A 17,915-nucleotide genomic window follows, 5' to 3' on the forward strand; every position below is an offset into this window, starting at 1 on the left:
ATTACATGTTAATAACTTGATTGGAATTATAACCTTGAATTGACAGTTTGATACTTTGAAAATTTTGAGCCAGCCCTACCCCCAAGGGCTGTAGGGTGGGGCTCAAAGGAGTCAGTGTGCTAAAATTTCTTCATTTTCCTTGTTAAGAATCAGAGGTGCTAGTTTCAAATCCTTTTTAGTCTGAAATCTGTATGCTAGATATTGAGTAAGGTGGTTTTATTGTTTTTTGTCATTTTGAATAATATTTCTGTTCATGTTAAAAACAAAATCAACTCTCTGTATAAATATATCAGGTGACCGTTAAGGCCCATGGGCCTCTTGTTATATTAACCATATGTTTGTTTCCTGTTAGGCCTACATGTACATGTCTGAAAAATTAAGGATATGTAGGTAGGTAAAAGAAGTTATTTTTCAGTTTTATAAAGTGTATTTGTATATATATATAAGATAGTGATCTTAACTTTGACAGCACTTCCATGATAATTGCCAACTAACAGTTAGTTATAAGAGTAAGCACAAATTAATCAGGGAAGGTAGGATTACTAGAAACAAACAACATTATATTTGGCCTTAGCATAACAACTAATTCTGCCCTTAATAAACAAGTGTATACAAGCCAGTCTACTGATACAGTATTGTTTATAGGGATACACAGCAAAACTGTCAAATAAATGTTTAAAATTTATTCAACATCCTTTTCTTTTTACTTTTAAACGATAATTTGTATAACAGGATTCAGAGGGTTTGCTTGCTTATACTGTGACAGGCAGTGTGCATTCCTGTGGGCCATAACATTTACCAATGCAAACATTTTCTCTAGTCTAGTATGTCATCTTTATAAAAGTCTGTTATATAATGCTTATTGGAATTACAGTTATTTCCAGGTAATGATATACGTACCCCTCTACCGCCTGAACTACAATCAAAAGTGCAAACAAAATAAGAGCTTCTGTCATCAAATAGTGTACAGGTATGTTCAAATTCAATGCTATATATGCTCATAAAAATTCTCATTTTGCTGATTTCTTTTTTAAATGCAAATAAGCTTTTTCAGTCCATTATATGAAAATGGTAACTGAAAAGATATTAGCTTTGCTAGTTTGTTTTGTGCAAGTAAATACATGTGTATAGGCCAAAATCAAATATATGAGTGTTTCAGGTATCCCAACCTAACCTTTTTTATCCTGCCAACTCTAGAAATTTTATCTCCTACTTTTTACTTATCTAAGATGACTTTGTTAGTCAGGCAAAGCTCACAGCCTGTCATTAAAATATACTTTCTTCCTGTTCTGGGAGCCTGCCTCTGTTTTTGACAAATTAATAGCCAATGCAATGTATGGAAATTAATTGTAAAATGTTATATAAAGTATAATTCTGATCCGGGGGAAAAAGAAAAAAAATAGAATTATTTGACAACTGACCACCCTATTTTTCAGGCAAATTACTTGAAACACACATTTAATTATTTTTTTGTCTAACTTATTGATTGATTGATGATCATAACATTATGAAGTGTATAGAATACATGATATTGATGTATTACTTATGTCATTGAAATCTATTTCAGATCATTGTATTGTAAAACAAGGTTATTTTAAAGCTAATGTAAATCTAGAAAAGGACCATAAAGTTCTATACACTTAGTGGTTTGTTGAACATGTTGTGTAGGCAAATTGTGAAATTATAGCTTTTCTTTCCCATGGTCCAATATTAGTGTTTAAAATATCACTTGATTGATGATATAATTTTAAAGGAAATTGTAGCTAGATTTTTGTTTTGAAGTCGGGAACTAATTAGATTTTGAGTTGTGTGATGGTTGACAATGTTAATGTGTAACTCTGTTTTGCCAATATTCAATGTGTGGGAAATCACATGACTTGTAATGATTCAGTACACGGAAAAATGTCTGAAAAAACTCCTTCCTAAAAAATTAATGATGCATAGCCTTTTCCATTGTGGAAAGTGATTTGGTTTGAATGGGACTGGTTTCAGTATCCAGAATTGTATGGATTTTACAAGCATTCGTGGCTATGTATCATTATATGAAAGAAAGGAAATCGTCAGTTCACCTTAAAATGTGCTTTGAGGTACAGCTTTTTTCTGCCATTTTGCCATGTATTGAATTATTATAATTAGAGGTTACATTCTTCCCCACATTGAATATTATTCTAATGAAAAAAAAGCACAAGTATGTTTTCAAATTCTGTAATTATAAGCAGCTTGGAGACTTTTTCAGTATATAAGCCAACATGCCATGCATGCCCTTCCTGTGATTAAGTTATCCTCACTTTCTGTGGTATATATATATTACATTCTTTTTAATGCAGATCTTTTAAACAGAGTTTCCTCTGGCCCAAACACCAGACTTAGACATTTTGACATATATAGATGTCTTGTGTCGGAAACTTAGACATTTTGACAGATATATGTCTGGCCCCCCACACCAGACATCTATACGTCCAAATGTCTTAAGTCTGGTGTTAGGGCAAGAGGAAACTCGGGCTAGCAGATCTTTTGATTCAGATTGTGTAACTGGTCCATTTTTCTGCACAAATAACTTCTTTAGATGGTCTGTAAGCAAAGCATAAAACACTCTCTTCATTGCTTTTCACACACATTAAGTTGCCGACATTTTAAGGCCTCCGGTTTTCTATAGATTCTTAATCACTGTCAAAGTATCTGATGCCCACACCAGTAGTTGTAGTGAAGAGATACATGTACCAAAGGGAGGTAACTCTTATGGACTTGTACAAAAATAGTAGGAACGCCATATACAATATGTACCTCTATGTGGCAGTTAATTAACACCATACAATATTGATGCAAATAGAAATCCAGTTTATTGCCTCGCTTGTTATTTAGTCATAACACCTATACAGAGATATCATTTATCAGATGTCGGAAGCTCTTTTCCACCAGAGAAAACAAAAACTATATGTAGACGACAGCTGTCGTGACAATAACGTGTACCACATGAACAGATCTGGTATAAACAAACAAGGGTGGACAAGGTGGAACCATACAATTCTAACCCGATTTTATTGTAGCTCTGATCTCAAAAACGTTTTATGTGTGAATTGTTGATTATATATCATTGTTTTATAAGCGTTGTTTGTGTGTTTGAATCCACACAGACTTGAGAATTTGTGACAGCTGTATTTGGACCCAAACAGCTATACATGTAGTTACCTTGTGACCTGTTAGCTCATTAAATCTTCGAGATCGCCAGTGAGAAGCAGTCACCTTTGATTGCCTATATCTAGGTAACGGGACCGTTCTGAACGCGCGTTGATGAATGATTCGGTATTAATTTAAGTATTTTACAGGTTTCGCTTATTTTTACAAAATGTAAGAAATCTTGGCCAAAACTAGAGACGTGTACATTACGTAATATATACGTCTCTGCCAAAACCAAAGAGTAATTTACACGTTTTATGAGTTCATATAAACTTTCGGTAAAAAAACGTCAACCCTTCCACCATAATGAAAGTTGATCTAAACTGCTAAAACGTGTAATTTAGGTTAAGTCTTACTATAGCTGTAACACATTCTCTAGTCCCTGTGTTTGAACCAAGTTGTAGCTTGTTGAATGTTTTCTGTTCTATCACAAATTAAGTAATTTATTTGCAGACCAACTTTACTTTCTCAGAGGAACAAAAGGACTAGCCCGAGTTTCCTCTGGCCCTGACACCAGACTTAGACGAGACAGGTATATCAGGGCCAGAGGAAACTCGGTCTAGAAAAGGAAATGCTGGTTTTATAGGTGTGACAAGGAAATAGATTATATTAGGTTGTATATGGTGTCTGCAAGGGTCAGTAATTTTGGAACGAGGAACAGTCAGCAGAGTGTGTGGGGATTAGAGTTTGTCGGATACAAATACTAGAGTATATGGATCTGGTCCCAGCTGGGAGATTTCCAGGACTATGTTCATATGACACCAGGGACGCTAACCATTACATTATTATCATAATCAGAGACGTTTCTGTCATAATGGAGCCATTTACTGTTAATATGCTGACAGTTATAACACGGACTTAAGATAGCAATCTAATTCCGTGCTGTTAGTGACGGACGCCATACTGAATTATTCTCTTGTTTATGTTTTAATTTGAATGTTACTGTTAATTAACGATGTTTTTATGCAACAATGCACTAGCCTCGTCTGGCACTTATTCCAGGAGGGCAGAGAGCGAAAGTGAGCGTATACGGAACCCCTGGAGTACACGCGACTAGCTTTTTGATTGGTCTCGGGTAAAACACCTGACCAATCGCTAGGCTGATACTTGTCCTTCGAAGACACCTGCAGACTTCAGAAACAGTCAGGTTACCGTTGCGCGACCGACATATTCTTTTGATGTATATTAAATGACAAAATGACGCACACTTAACCTTTGATTTTGTTATGACATATTCCAGGGTAGTCCGAATTATTCTGACGTTTTATCGACTTTTTGACTAATTCAAGGGGTGCGAAAATACCTGTGGGAGACTGTCATTATTAGAATTACGTTGCATATGTAAACTCAACTTTGAACGGAAAATTGCATGTATAACTGCATTATGTATTGTAATGTTTACAGTTGTTTTAGTGATGAAAACTTTAAACTTGTCACTCATGTTCATGTTTATATCGACATTAGATATGGGTACATGTTTCATACCTGTTGACGTCGTGATTGTATTTCAGATTGAATTTGTGTGTGATTTATATTTTTGAAATAAAGGAGATTAATGAAAACTAAAAGTTTGCGGTTTTAGTTTTGATGATCTGTACAGGAACATCATGCATGCACCTCGTATCCGAAGGGATCGTAAAAATTGTTACAGCTATATTTGGTATTCTTAGTAATTTTAGACGTTTTATGGGTTGATATCAACTTCCATCAGTGTGGTGGCTTTTTTAACGAAAGTTGTTGGATATTAAATCCCTAAAAAATACACTGAACACCAAATATAGCTGTAACAGCTGCTTAGGTCCCTGTGGTCGTAACGTTATGTTGTGTAAAAGGGTAGGTCCAAATCTCAGAAAAGGGAAGAAAAGGGAAGTTCTATAACTTTTTTGGTAGCAGAAAGAAAAATACATGTAGAACTGACATGACAATACTTATTTATAAGTTCTAGATAAGGGCAAAAATCTGTCTTTTTCCGAGTTAAAAAATTTGGGCAACACCCAAAATTAATTCCTGGGTTTCCCCCTGTAGGATATACATGGAGACCAGCCTGATTATTATAGATAATAACGTAACGGTAGACCTTAGCCACCCGATCGGGAAATCGAACCCCGGCCGCCTTGGTGAAAGGCTAGTACGCTATCCACTGCACTACCCGACCACCCATGTTTACGGTTCAACAAGCTTCTAAAAGATGTTGTAGTAAAATTTCAACCCCCTGATAAGTCCTGTTCAAAGACCTCATTTAAAAATCGGAACTTATATATAACATGTTATTTGTAAATATTGAACTTGTACATTGGCTATACAAAAAATACATAGCCAGGTCAACGTAGTCAAAAATAAGGCATTAAGGCTGATGTCTTCATAGAAATAGCTCACTGGACTTATAACATGTCAATCTCTTGCGATCCAACTGATTGCTGAGAAATGACCTATAATTCAAAGTTTATTATATACTGAGGTCATACGGAGCTGTAATCCCCTTCTACTAGCTGTTGAGAGGAATTCCGACCTCAATAAAGATAGATGTTGCCATACGAAACCACTAAAATCATAGTAAAATCCCCTGATAATACATTTTAGCAATAAATAAATAAGAAAACAAAGCCTTTAAGTAACGTTAATCGATAAATGAACTTTAGATGATATATGAATGCTCTAGACATGTTATAAACACTGAAGCTGAAAAGTACAATAAAAAGTGTTTATCAGAAGTCTAGCTCTTTTATAAAAACATTGAATGATAAGAATGGACATTTTATATGAAGTTTAAGTAGTGTTTATGGTCAAAGGTCTATGATTTTACACATATATACCGGTGAAATATGTAACGCGGACTTTTTACTATGACTTTTGTACTTTCCCATATAGCAACAATCATCTTCTTGTGAGGCCGGTATACCTCTCCACACATAATTAAAGAGAAACAAAGCCCCGCATGACCTAGGTATATAAATGATCTTCAAATAACATGTCATTTCGTAACATTTAGTTGGGTCGCTTAAGAGATTGACATGTTATTAATCTGGGGAGCAACTTTTATAATTACATCAGCCTTAATGCCGTATCTAGACTTCGTTAACCTGGTTATGTACCTATTTAATAGCTCAAGTACAAGTTCATTTTATTTAAATTACATATATATATTCCGATTTTTGATAAGGGTATTTGAATATGACTTGCCAGGGTGTTGAAATTTAGGCTGACTATTACATCTTTTAGGAGGCTTGTTGAACCTTAAGCGAGTTAGGAAGAAAGTTGATTTGAGCAGGGAATCATGAATACGACCAGGTTCATGTTTTTTTAATTAGATATCCATAGTGGTATTCAGCCAGGAGAATCCTGAATGTCGTTTATATAAAGCCGTTTGTTTTTGGTCACGTGTGTATGCTGTAATCCTGTTCGTGGGAGTGACTGACGATGATGGGATCATTTACATTTACATACGTACGTCACAGAACTTTTCAGTAGATGTTAATGTATAGCGACTAAGTCTGTTATAATGAGGCATATGCACTTGAGATTACAATAATTATAAGTATATATTGATATTATAAAAGTCTTTCAAACTTTCGCCTTTTTATTCTTCGTGTTTTGTGTATGTTTTTCATAACACCTTTTATCCACTCTTCTCTCGTTTTTATCTTTTGTGCGGAGTGTACGGTACCAAGATCTTACCTAGCTAAGGTAGCGCCGTTCTTTATCCTCGAACAACTTCTTGGTTATATATATCAATCAGATGTATGGGCTCATCTATAATCACATAGTGTTTGCGATCAAAGCAAAACGACGTTTTCCAAAAAGAATTTGGTGAGAAAGGGAACCTGCCAATTTTACGACTATAATTAATAGACCAGGTCAGTGAACAATCTGCATGAACTAGAATTATTGAACAGTTATTGAAAAAGACTTAGATGTTTGTGTATTTATGTTTACCTGTACAAATTACCCGTGTCCACCGCCGCACTGGTTAGCTTCTGTCGGTAGTGGATTCATACGCAAACATAAGATTTAAGATTTTGTTTTTAGAATTTATACCACCGTCTCGCTCTCTCGCTCGCTCGCTCGATTTTTTTTCTATTTTCAAATTTTCATTAATATTCAATACAGTATATATACACGACATAAACTAAACTTACATATAGTCACACATACTCATTCATTATCATACAAATATACCTGTTTTTGGTGATATTTCCGGTACCTGTAAGTTGACCAAGATCTAAAAGACGTTATTTACGTATCACTATGTTAAAAGGTACCTACCTAACACCGACCCGGGTATACACCTATCGTCGCACGCTAGATAATATGTTCATTTGTCATGCATGACTGGCCTTTTTATGGAAAACCACATTTAAACATTATTTTTTGACAGGTGTTACAAATGACCTAACATATATAAGTTTTACATCGATTTATTAGGAACACTATTTACATCGATATGGTTCTGACGTTAATTTGATTCCTCCCCGCTCTAGTCTGTAGTGTATTGGGTTTGAATGTGGTTAAACACGGATCCAGTTGGCAGATAGTTTGAAGTGAACACATAAATGGATTAACAACTACGCTGACACTGACGGTAAGTCAATTTAATGATGTACCGAACACAACGGTATCATCATCTTATTTACCGTGCAAAAATGACGTCACAACATGCCGAACTTGAAATAATTGGTGTTCTCCCCGTAATTTCAATTTAACGACTTAAAATTTCTCACGGTAATTGTTTGGAGTCTAGAACCGTTTGAACTATCGGCGTTTAAAAGTAAGTTTACCTTAACGTGACGTCAACCATTTTAAGTTTAGAATGTTACATTAGAACTATTCAGCTTGTTAGCCTCGACTTCTGTTACCTGGAACTTTCTGTATGTTTGTGTGAAGGATCTGAATTACATCTCCGTTACAGAGCATGTCGCATTCGCATATACAGAATCACAAGATTACGCTTACAAATCACGATATTTTGAATTCAAATAACTAGTATCGAATGGGTGGTTGGGTGGTGTAGTAGAAAGCGCACTAGCCTTTCACCTGCAGGGCGACCGGCGTTCGATTCCCCGATCGGACGTGGACAGGTATGGAGGTCACCTGCCCGACCACGTGGGTTTTCTCTGGGTACTCATGTTCCCTCCCACATTAAGATCCCCGCGCGCTAACATCCGGGCCAACAGTACTTGTTTCATAGTTGTGAAATAATCACTGTAAAATAAATACAAGTTATATACACCTATTGATTTTGAATAAATCAAATTCTATAGCATAAAGCGCGATGTGTTCAAGGATTACTCACACCATCTACATGACATTCACTCTGAGGTTGCTTAGTCACTCTAGACAGTAGTTATAGGATTATCCTTGATTTCACATGCTCTTGTATAATCTCATTAAACCAAACGTTTATCTACTCTACGATGATCTCATGCTTGAAAAAGAATTGGTTTCTTACAACACATCAGTTTTGTAAAAATAATGTAATCTAAATATTATTGTTAATCGTCTAGCGTTTGCGATATACGTTAGGAAACTATATGGAAAGATGCAGTTCCCTCAGTTTTGTCTGTACGTCGTTGTGGCATGTCAGTAGGAGTTGCGTCGATATGACGTTGTACCAGCGTGAAGTTGGTTACATATTCAGTATTAAGCTGCCGAATGTTGGGCTAGTTTGACATTCAAATTCAACAAACACAATTAGAACTGTCCTTTTCAAACCTATACTACAAAAACAAATACAGAAGAATATTTGCGTTAATAGTTGATGATGATTGGCACATCAACGGAAATCTTATGAACGCACTTTGGACAAAATCGAAAATTCGTTTTTAGTCTGGGGTATCGTTGAGGCATTGACATTTTGAGGTATAGGTGTTAAATAGCGGTATAAACGTTATAATCTTCTTGGCAGAATTTTAATATCAAACTAACCCATAAGTTACCAACATCGTGTTGGTTGTCACAGCGTGTATTGACCTGCAGCACAGATGCGAGCTCTATAAAGTGCGGTATGATTTACTGTTTACGACCAACAGTCCCGTTTACGACCAACAGTCCCGTTTACGTACGCGGGCCCATTTGCAGAGTAATCAACGCGTACATCTGACATTCTCTTACGTAAACCTTGTCAGTTAGAGTTCTGGTTAATTTTCGGTAACGAGCCAAAAAGGTTTAATCCAATTCACGTTTTTATTGCTCTCGAAATTGAAAAGTTCTTGCACACAATTTACTTTCAATAATTAAAATAAATTTCGTTTAAATTTCACTAGGATTTAAAATCTAAATCGGGCAGTCTTTATGTTGCTGACGTACATTTATGTACAATAAACAAGGTTTATTTCTGTCGTTTAGTCTATTTTCATGACAACCTAACTTCTGTGTGCGAAATAGAAAAAAATAATCGAATTTGACTTTAATACTGCATATCGTGGTTGTGGATGTGATACAGATATTAAAAAGAAAAAAATAGTTGTGGTAGGATGTTTTAATGGAGGTGGTCAATAGCAAGTCGTTTACCTCGTCAATCTTAAGAATAATTTTACGACGCGAATCGGCATTCCGCAGCATGACGTCACCATCCTTAACGACACCACGCCTGCATTTTAACTTCACGCTTTACACCTACCTTTATTTTACTCCGATCAGAGAAATCCTAACAATAGCGGGGATAAACCAAGGCCATTCCCTGCTTTAAGCTATACAGTTCATCGGTTGTGCATGCATACTGGTAGTCCGAATTATTCTGACGTTTTATCGACTTTTTTTCATATCGGTCTGTCGTCGGTTAATCGATAACAGATCGATATGAAAAAGTCGATAAAACGTCAGAATAATTCGGACTAATACTGGGTATCATTATGATAGAATCAAATAAATATCAGCACACACAAGCACTGCTTAAACACCCGCGCATAGAAATAGATTTCACGAACTTCAAATAAATCCTTTACCAAGTGACGTCAACATTTGTATACTATACACATGTCATATATTGCTTTACAGACACCAAATCCGACGCAGATTGTCGTCACCTCGCAGCACTTCCTACATTTGGCTCAATTAGATTTTCCTTTGTTTGACTTTCTGTTCACAATTACCGAGTAAATATATGCACATGAGTCCGATACATAAAGGTTGGATAAGAGGCATGCATTGCAGTTCCTACATTTGGCTCAATTAGATATTTCCTTTGTTTGACTTTCTGTTCACAATAACCGAGTCAATGTATGCACATGAGTCCGATACATAAAGGTTGGATAAGAGGCATGCATTGTTTAATATTAACTTAATCCGTTGAAAAAAATACTTTGGGGATTAATATAGACTTATTTCTCGGATAACCTATTATGTTGGATACGAATACGAACAAACTCATTTTCTTTAATGCAAATTATTACTTGGATATTTAGGATTTTTCTTGAATACAGATTATTTTGTTAGCTACAAAATTGCTTTTTTTTAATAAGTTATTTTGTGGAAGACGTCAATCACAATCGATATAAACCATCTCTGATATCCTCTGTATTTCCGATTAACATATTGTGATATACTTTTCCAGATGCACTAAAATAAAACCTTGTACAACTCTGATAACCAGGTTAACTACAGAAAACCTCGTTAATATCTGATAACCAGGTTAACTACAGAAAACCTCGTTAATATCTGATAATCAGGTTAACTACAGAAAAACCTTGTTAGTCTTTGATAGCCAGGTACACTACAATAGAACCTCGTTAATTAAGGATAAACTTGAATATGTTTTTCATGTTATGGAGATATAACACAAAAAACGGAGTATACTCTAAATACACCGCGAATATGATGAGAGTACACTCGGTTTTTTTTGTGTGTTATAGCTACATAACATGAAAAATATATTCAAGTTTATCCTTATAATTTAATCTACTATACACAATCCCTGTGGAAATACACTTTTATTGATGAACTCTTTTCTCTTAGAGTTTATTACGCTGCTGTATCAGCCAATCAAAAGCGACGTTCCAAACGGCGTCGTCATTTTTTTTTCGTTGTGTGCTGATAACATATTTTTTTAAGCCAATGAAAAGATTAAAAAGCAAGATTTAATTATTCTCTGATAACCAGGAACACGACAATAGAACCTCGTTAATCTCTGATAACCAGGTACACTACAACAGAACCTCGTTAATCTCTGATAACCAGGTACTCTACAGTAGAACCACGTTAATCTCTGATAACCAGGTACGCTACAGTAGAACCTCGTTAATCTCTGATAACCAGGTACACTACAATAGAACCACGTTAATCTCTGATAACCAGGTACGCTACAGTAGAACCTCGTTAATCTCTGATACCAGGTACACTACAGTAGAACCTCGTTAATCACTGATAACCAGGTACACTACAACAGAACCTCGTTAATCTCTGATAACCAGGTACACTACAATATAACCACGTTAATCTCTGATAACCAGGTACACTACAGTAAAACCTCGTTAATCTCTGATAACCAGGTACACTTCAGTAAAACCTCGTTAATCTCTGATAACCAGGTACACTACAGTAAAACCTCGTTAATCTCTGATAACCAGGAACACTACAGTAGAACCACGTTAATCTCTGATAGCCAGGTACACTACAATAGAACCACGTTAATATATGATAACCAGGTACACTACAGTAAAACCTCGTTAATCTCTGGTAACCAGGTACACTACAGTAAAACCTCGTTATACTTTAATGACCAGGTACACTACAGTAGAACCTGAACTCCTTTTGATATCGAGTGATTATTGTAGGTACACTACAATAGAACCACGTTAATATATGATAACCAGGTACACTACAGTAAGACCTCGTTATACTTTAATGACCAGGTACACTACAGTAGAACCTTGTTAATCTCTGATACCAGGTACACTACAATAGAACCACGTTAACCTCTGATAACCAGGTACACTACAATAGACCCACGTTAATCTCTGATAACCAGGCACACTACAGTAGAACCTCGTTAATTTCTGATAACCAGGTACACTACAGCAGAACCTCGTAAATCTCTGATAACCAGGTACACTTCAGTAGAACCTCGTAAATCTCTGATAACCAGGTACACTTCAGTAGAACCTCGTAAATCTCTGATAACCAGGTACACTTCAGTAAAACCTCGTTAATCTCTGGTAACCAGGTACACTACAGTAGAACCCCTTTAATCTCTGATAACCAGGTACACTTCAGTAAAACCTCGTTAATCTCTGATAACCAGGAACACTACAGTAGAACCTCGTTAATTTCTGATAACCAGGTACACTACAGCAGAACCTCGTAAATCTCTGATAACCAGGTACACTTCAGTAGAACCTCGTAAATCTCTGATAACCAGGAACACTACAGTAGAACCTCGTTAATTTCTGATAACCAGGTACACTACAGTAAAACCTCGTTATACTTTAATGACCAGGTACACTACAGTAGAACCTCGTTAATTTCTGATAACCAGGTACACTACAGCAGAACCTCGTAAATCTCTGATAACCAGGAACACTACAACAGAACCACGTTAATCTCTGATAACCAGGTACACTACAGTAGAACCTGATCTCCTTTTGATATCGAGTGATTATTGTTAGGTATCATTATCACTTCCCTTGAATTACTGCAAAAAATGATAGTATGCATGTCCATGTATCTCACCTCACTAACTGACATTCGTCTTCCATTAACTGTAGCCAGTTCATCATCACCGACAGTTCCCTGTTCGATCCGGAGACTAGATAACAAGACTCATTAATTCTGTATGGAAATGAAGTTTTCTCGGGCGACAGCAACATGATATATTGAATTTGTTAACCATAGTTTATTTGATAAATTAATGAAGAATTGGAGAAGACAGCACATCGTGCTGTTGACGTTTTATGTCCATTGTCCACAGTCTATAATATACCTATACAGAGCCATGTCTGGGTTAACACTAAATGTACACAATATTTACAAGCAATAAAGCGACGAGATCCAGATGACAAACCCTTTATGCAATACAATAAACATATAAACGGCATGTAGGCAATTTATTCAAGCAAGCAAAGGGGTCTGGATCGTTTGATCTCTCAGTCGTATTTGGGTGTGTTTAATATCGGACCCAAAACATCCCAGTAATGTAGAGAGCGGGGGTTCAGACTATGCTAATTTTATGTACACGTATACTTTGGATAAATCATCATTTATCGGTGTTAAAGTTTTTGGGGTGTTTTTCAAAAACAAGATTCAAAGATATTCAAGGGTATTATTTAAATATGGAAAAATTCCATCACAATTTTTTTTAAACAAAATAAATGAATCATCATCGACAACCGTTGTTATGTTTCCAAACAGACAGCGGTGCGGTAGCTATATTTTGTCGACCGTACTCTTTTAAAATCGTTTTAAGATTCCCCTCGGGTAGTTGGGATATCCGCCCGCATCTATCGAATAACTCCTACAGTGCAGACTGGTTGCTAATATCTCTATATTGGTAAGTAATACAGTTCCTACAAAATAAAAATTCGACGCTGAAACGCCGGTGAACGATTTGGGGCGTCAAACACAAACACTAGTTGGTACTGTACTACTTAACGAAAGTAACGGAGCACTATCGGCCGTTTTCCCACGATGTGTCCGATTTCTAACTCGAGAATTAAAAAAAGAATCAAACATGTAAATGTCGAAGTCGCATGTTTGGGGAAATAATAGGCCTGCCGTTTCCCACTGCATGTCGTGAAGGTTCCCTAGAGAAACAGGGGGTTTCTGCTAAGCGACATTTAAAGAGAGCATAACTGATCTTCAATCCCCATAGCAGCATTTGAAATCATCATGTTTTCACTCTAAGCTGTAACACCATTTCTCTTTCCTTAGGCCTTCCTTGGCAATACTGCATTTTAAACCTTGATGTTGAACTTTCGCCCAAAAAAGGAATGCAAGAGGTTTTGTCCCCAGGCCGGGACTAATAGAATCTTTCACCCCCTTGGGGGTGAGACAGGGTAATCTCAACCCTCGGGGTAAGACTCTTAAGTTGTTAAACACGAGGCTTGCCGAGTGTTTGACAGCTTAAGAATCTTCCCCCGAGGGTTGAGATTCCCCTGTCTCACTCCCAAGGGGATGAATGATTATTTTTCTCTTACCCTGTTTACCCTCTTATGTATTTGATATAGACGTTACATCAATGCAAGACAATGTTGATGTGTTGTGGCTGAATTGTCGACGTGACATCATTGTATTGTTGCCGTGACGTCATGGTATTGTTGCTATGACGTCATACAATTGTTGAGAACGTGCAAAGAACACGTGTAGCTTGTCTCAACTCTAGGGGGAGATAAGAAAATCTCACACCGGTAAAATGGTGGATATCCCTGTCCATGGTAAGAGAAATAACAATTCATTAAGAATGGTAGTTGTCATTCCATGATTAACATTCAGCATAAAGACGAATAACAATCACTGGTTAACCCGTTGTCAGTATAGTGGGACCGGGCGAAATACTGTGCGTGATGCCTTCGGCATGAGGTTGGACTCTAAAGTCGGCATCAGATACGCGCTATCGCAAGAAGGAAAATGCATCAACATTCCCTGCCCCCAGCACTCATACACACGTGCACGCATACACGACACACATGGAGGCACGCTCTTATATAACGTTAGCTGTTAGTGGAACGTTAAACAAAATGACATATATGTCGTAGGTCACAGAAACGCAGTTATTTCAGAATTATACATATACAATGTACATGTGACAGAGGTTATTATTTTAACGCCTCCGCTAGGAGTCGAGCCCGGGTTTGTTTGTTTGTTTGATTGTTTGTGTTTAACGGACAAACGACGGCTGTGGTCATTTAGGGCCACGATGATTTTTTTTTTTTTTTATATTTTTAAAACAAACATGTGAGTAGCGAAGATAAAATCAGATAGAAAGGTTCATTTTAAAGCATTCGCATTGTATTTGTAGATAATTAAAATAAAAAGGGGGTTAAAATAAGAAAAGAGATAACGAATAGATGATATGGACTATGTGATATATATAACGTCAAAAAGGATAAGTTGGGTTTAACGACATCAGAGTCTGTAGGATAGACCGATGTCTTTCAAATAGTTAAATAATGCCTTCGAGTCCACGAAACTGAAAAGAGTTTCATATCCGAGACTCGAAAGTAGTTTCACGAATGTGTTTAAAATCGGAACATTCTATTAAAAAATGTTCCACTGTAAATGGAGTGTCACATGCGTGGCATGAAGGGGGATCTTCTCGAACCCGGGATCTATGGCTTACTAGTATTACGCTCTACCGAATGAGCTAAAGAGAAATTCTCCCTAGCCGAGTTGGTAGGAAGCGGCTAGTATTTTAAAAACCAGGGTGACATACTTCCTTCCAGGAAAGAACTCGTCCCGAGTTTTTCCAGGGGTCATAGCGATTCCTTTGCAAGTACCGCTGAGTATTTTTGTCAAATCTCCCGGGTCCCTACGTGGGCGCCAATGTAACAGAGTTAATTATTATTTAATGCCTCCGCTACGAGTCAAACCCGGGATCTCTGGCTTATTAGTGTTACGCTCTACCGAATGAGCTAAAGCGAAATTCTCCCTAGCCGAGTCGGTAGGAAGCGGCTAGTGTTTTACCAGGGTGCCAGGGTACCATACGTAGATGTCAACGCTGTCGTTTATGTTTTTAAGATGTATTTATGTCGCAGTCTTATACCACACGGTAGATTTATTTATGTCGCAGTCTTATACCACACGATAGATGTATTTATGTCGCAGTCTTATACCACACGATAGATGTATTTATGTCGCAGTCTTATACCACACGATAGATGTATTTATGTCGCAGTCTTATACCACACGATAGATGTATTTATGTCGCAGTCTTATACCACACGATAGATGTATTTATGTCGCAGTCTTATACCACACGATAGATGTATTTATGTCGCAGTCTTATACCACACGATAGATGTATTTATGTCGCAGTCTTATACCACACGATAGATTTATTTATGTCCCAGTCTTTTACCAAACGATAGATTTATTTATGTCCCAGTCTTATACCATACGATAGATGTATTTATGTCCCAGTCTTATACCACACGATAGATGTATTTATGTCGCAGTTTTATACCACACGATAGATTTATTTATGTCCCAGTCTTTTACCAAACGATAGATCTATTATGTCGCAGTCTTATACCACACGGTAGAATTATTTATGTCCCAGTCTTATACCCCACATTAGATTTATTGATGTCGCAGTCTTATACCACACGATAGATTTATTGATGTCACAGTCTTATACCACACGATAGATTTATTGATGTCACAGTCTTATACCACACGATAGATTTATTTATTTCCCAGTCTTTTACCACACGATAGATTTATTTATGTCGCAGTCTTATACCACACAATAGATTTATTTATGTCGCAGTTTTATACCACACAATAGATTTATTTATGTCGCAGTCTTATACCACACAATAGATTTATTTATGTCGCAGTTTTATACCACACAATAGATTTATTTATGTCGCAGTTTTATACCACACAATAGATTTATTTATGTCGTAGTTTTATACCACACGATAAATTTATTTATGTCCCAGTCTTTTTCCAAACGATAGATGTATTTATGTCCCAGTCTTATACCCCACGATAGATGTATTTATGTCGCAGTTTTATACCACACAATAGATTTATTTATGTCGCAGTTTTATACAACACGATAAATTTATTTATGTCGCAGTCTTAAAATGCATACCACACGATAGATTTATTGATGTCCCAGTCTTATACCACCCGATAGATTTATTTATGTCCCAGTCTTTTACCAAACGGTAGATTTATTTATGTCCCAGTCTTATACCATACGATAGATGTATTTATGTCCCAGTCTTATACCCCACGATAGATGTATTTATGTCGCAGTTTTATACCACACAATAGATTTATTTATGTCCCAGTCTTATACCACACGATAGATCTATTATGTCGCAGTCTTATACCACACGATAAATTTATTTATGTCGCAGTCCTAAAATGTATACCACACGATAGATTTATTTATGTCCCAGTTTTATACTACACGATAGATTTATTTATGTCGCAGTTTTATACCACACGATAAATTTATTTATGTCGCAGTCTTAAAATGTATACCACACGATAGATTTATTGATGTCCCAGTCTTATACCACACGATAGATTTATTTATGTCCCAGTCTTTTACCAAACGATAGATCTATTATGTCGCAGTCTTATACCACACGATAGATTGATTTATGTCGCAGTCTTATACCACACGATAGATTTATTTATTTTGCAGTCTTATACCACACATTAGATTTATTTAGGTCTCAGTTTTATTTAACAAGATATATTTATTTATGTCGCAGTCTCAAACCACACGATAGATTTATTTATGTCGCAGTCTTATACCACACGATAGATTTATTTATGTCTAATTACGTGAAAACATTCCACATTAAAGATTTCGTGAAATGTGACAAAAGGTTAAGTAATGGTACGCAAATGATCTTATGTGAAATAACCCCGTATTTTACGTTTTTACTGGTACGTTGTACTTCACATTCATATTGCTCTGTGAATTTGGGGAGCTCCACCCCCACTTCCCGTTCCACCCCACCCCACCAACGGTACAAAAGGAGGAGGGTGATTTCCAAAATTGCCCCCAAACTGTAAATATTACCCCTGAGCCTTCTTAGAAAAAATAGGAGGAGGTATCACTCTTG

General features: G+C 36.5%; 1 protein-coding gene across 1 annotated transcript in view; it reads left to right on the forward strand.

Annotated features, from left to right (window-relative positions):
• Positions 1-7,611: 7,611 nt before the first annotated feature.
• Positions 7,612-17,915, forward strand: part of LOC110457327 — a 30,863-nt gene continuing 20,559 nt past the window's right edge. The window contains exon 1 of the mRNA XM_021508548.1: positions 7,612-7,756. The gene's annotated coding sequence lies outside the window, so the exon portion shown is untranslated. The remainder of the gene's footprint in view (positions 7,757-17,915) is intronic.

The sequence above is a fragment of the Mizuhopecten yessoensis genome, unplaced genomic scaffold, assembly GCF_002113885.1.
Source record: "Mizuhopecten yessoensis strain PY_sf001 unplaced genomic scaffold, ASM211388v2 scaffold9109, whole genome shotgun sequence".
Classification (NCBI taxonomy): Eukaryota; Metazoa; Mollusca; class Bivalvia; order Pectinida; family Pectinidae; genus Mizuhopecten; species Mizuhopecten yessoensis.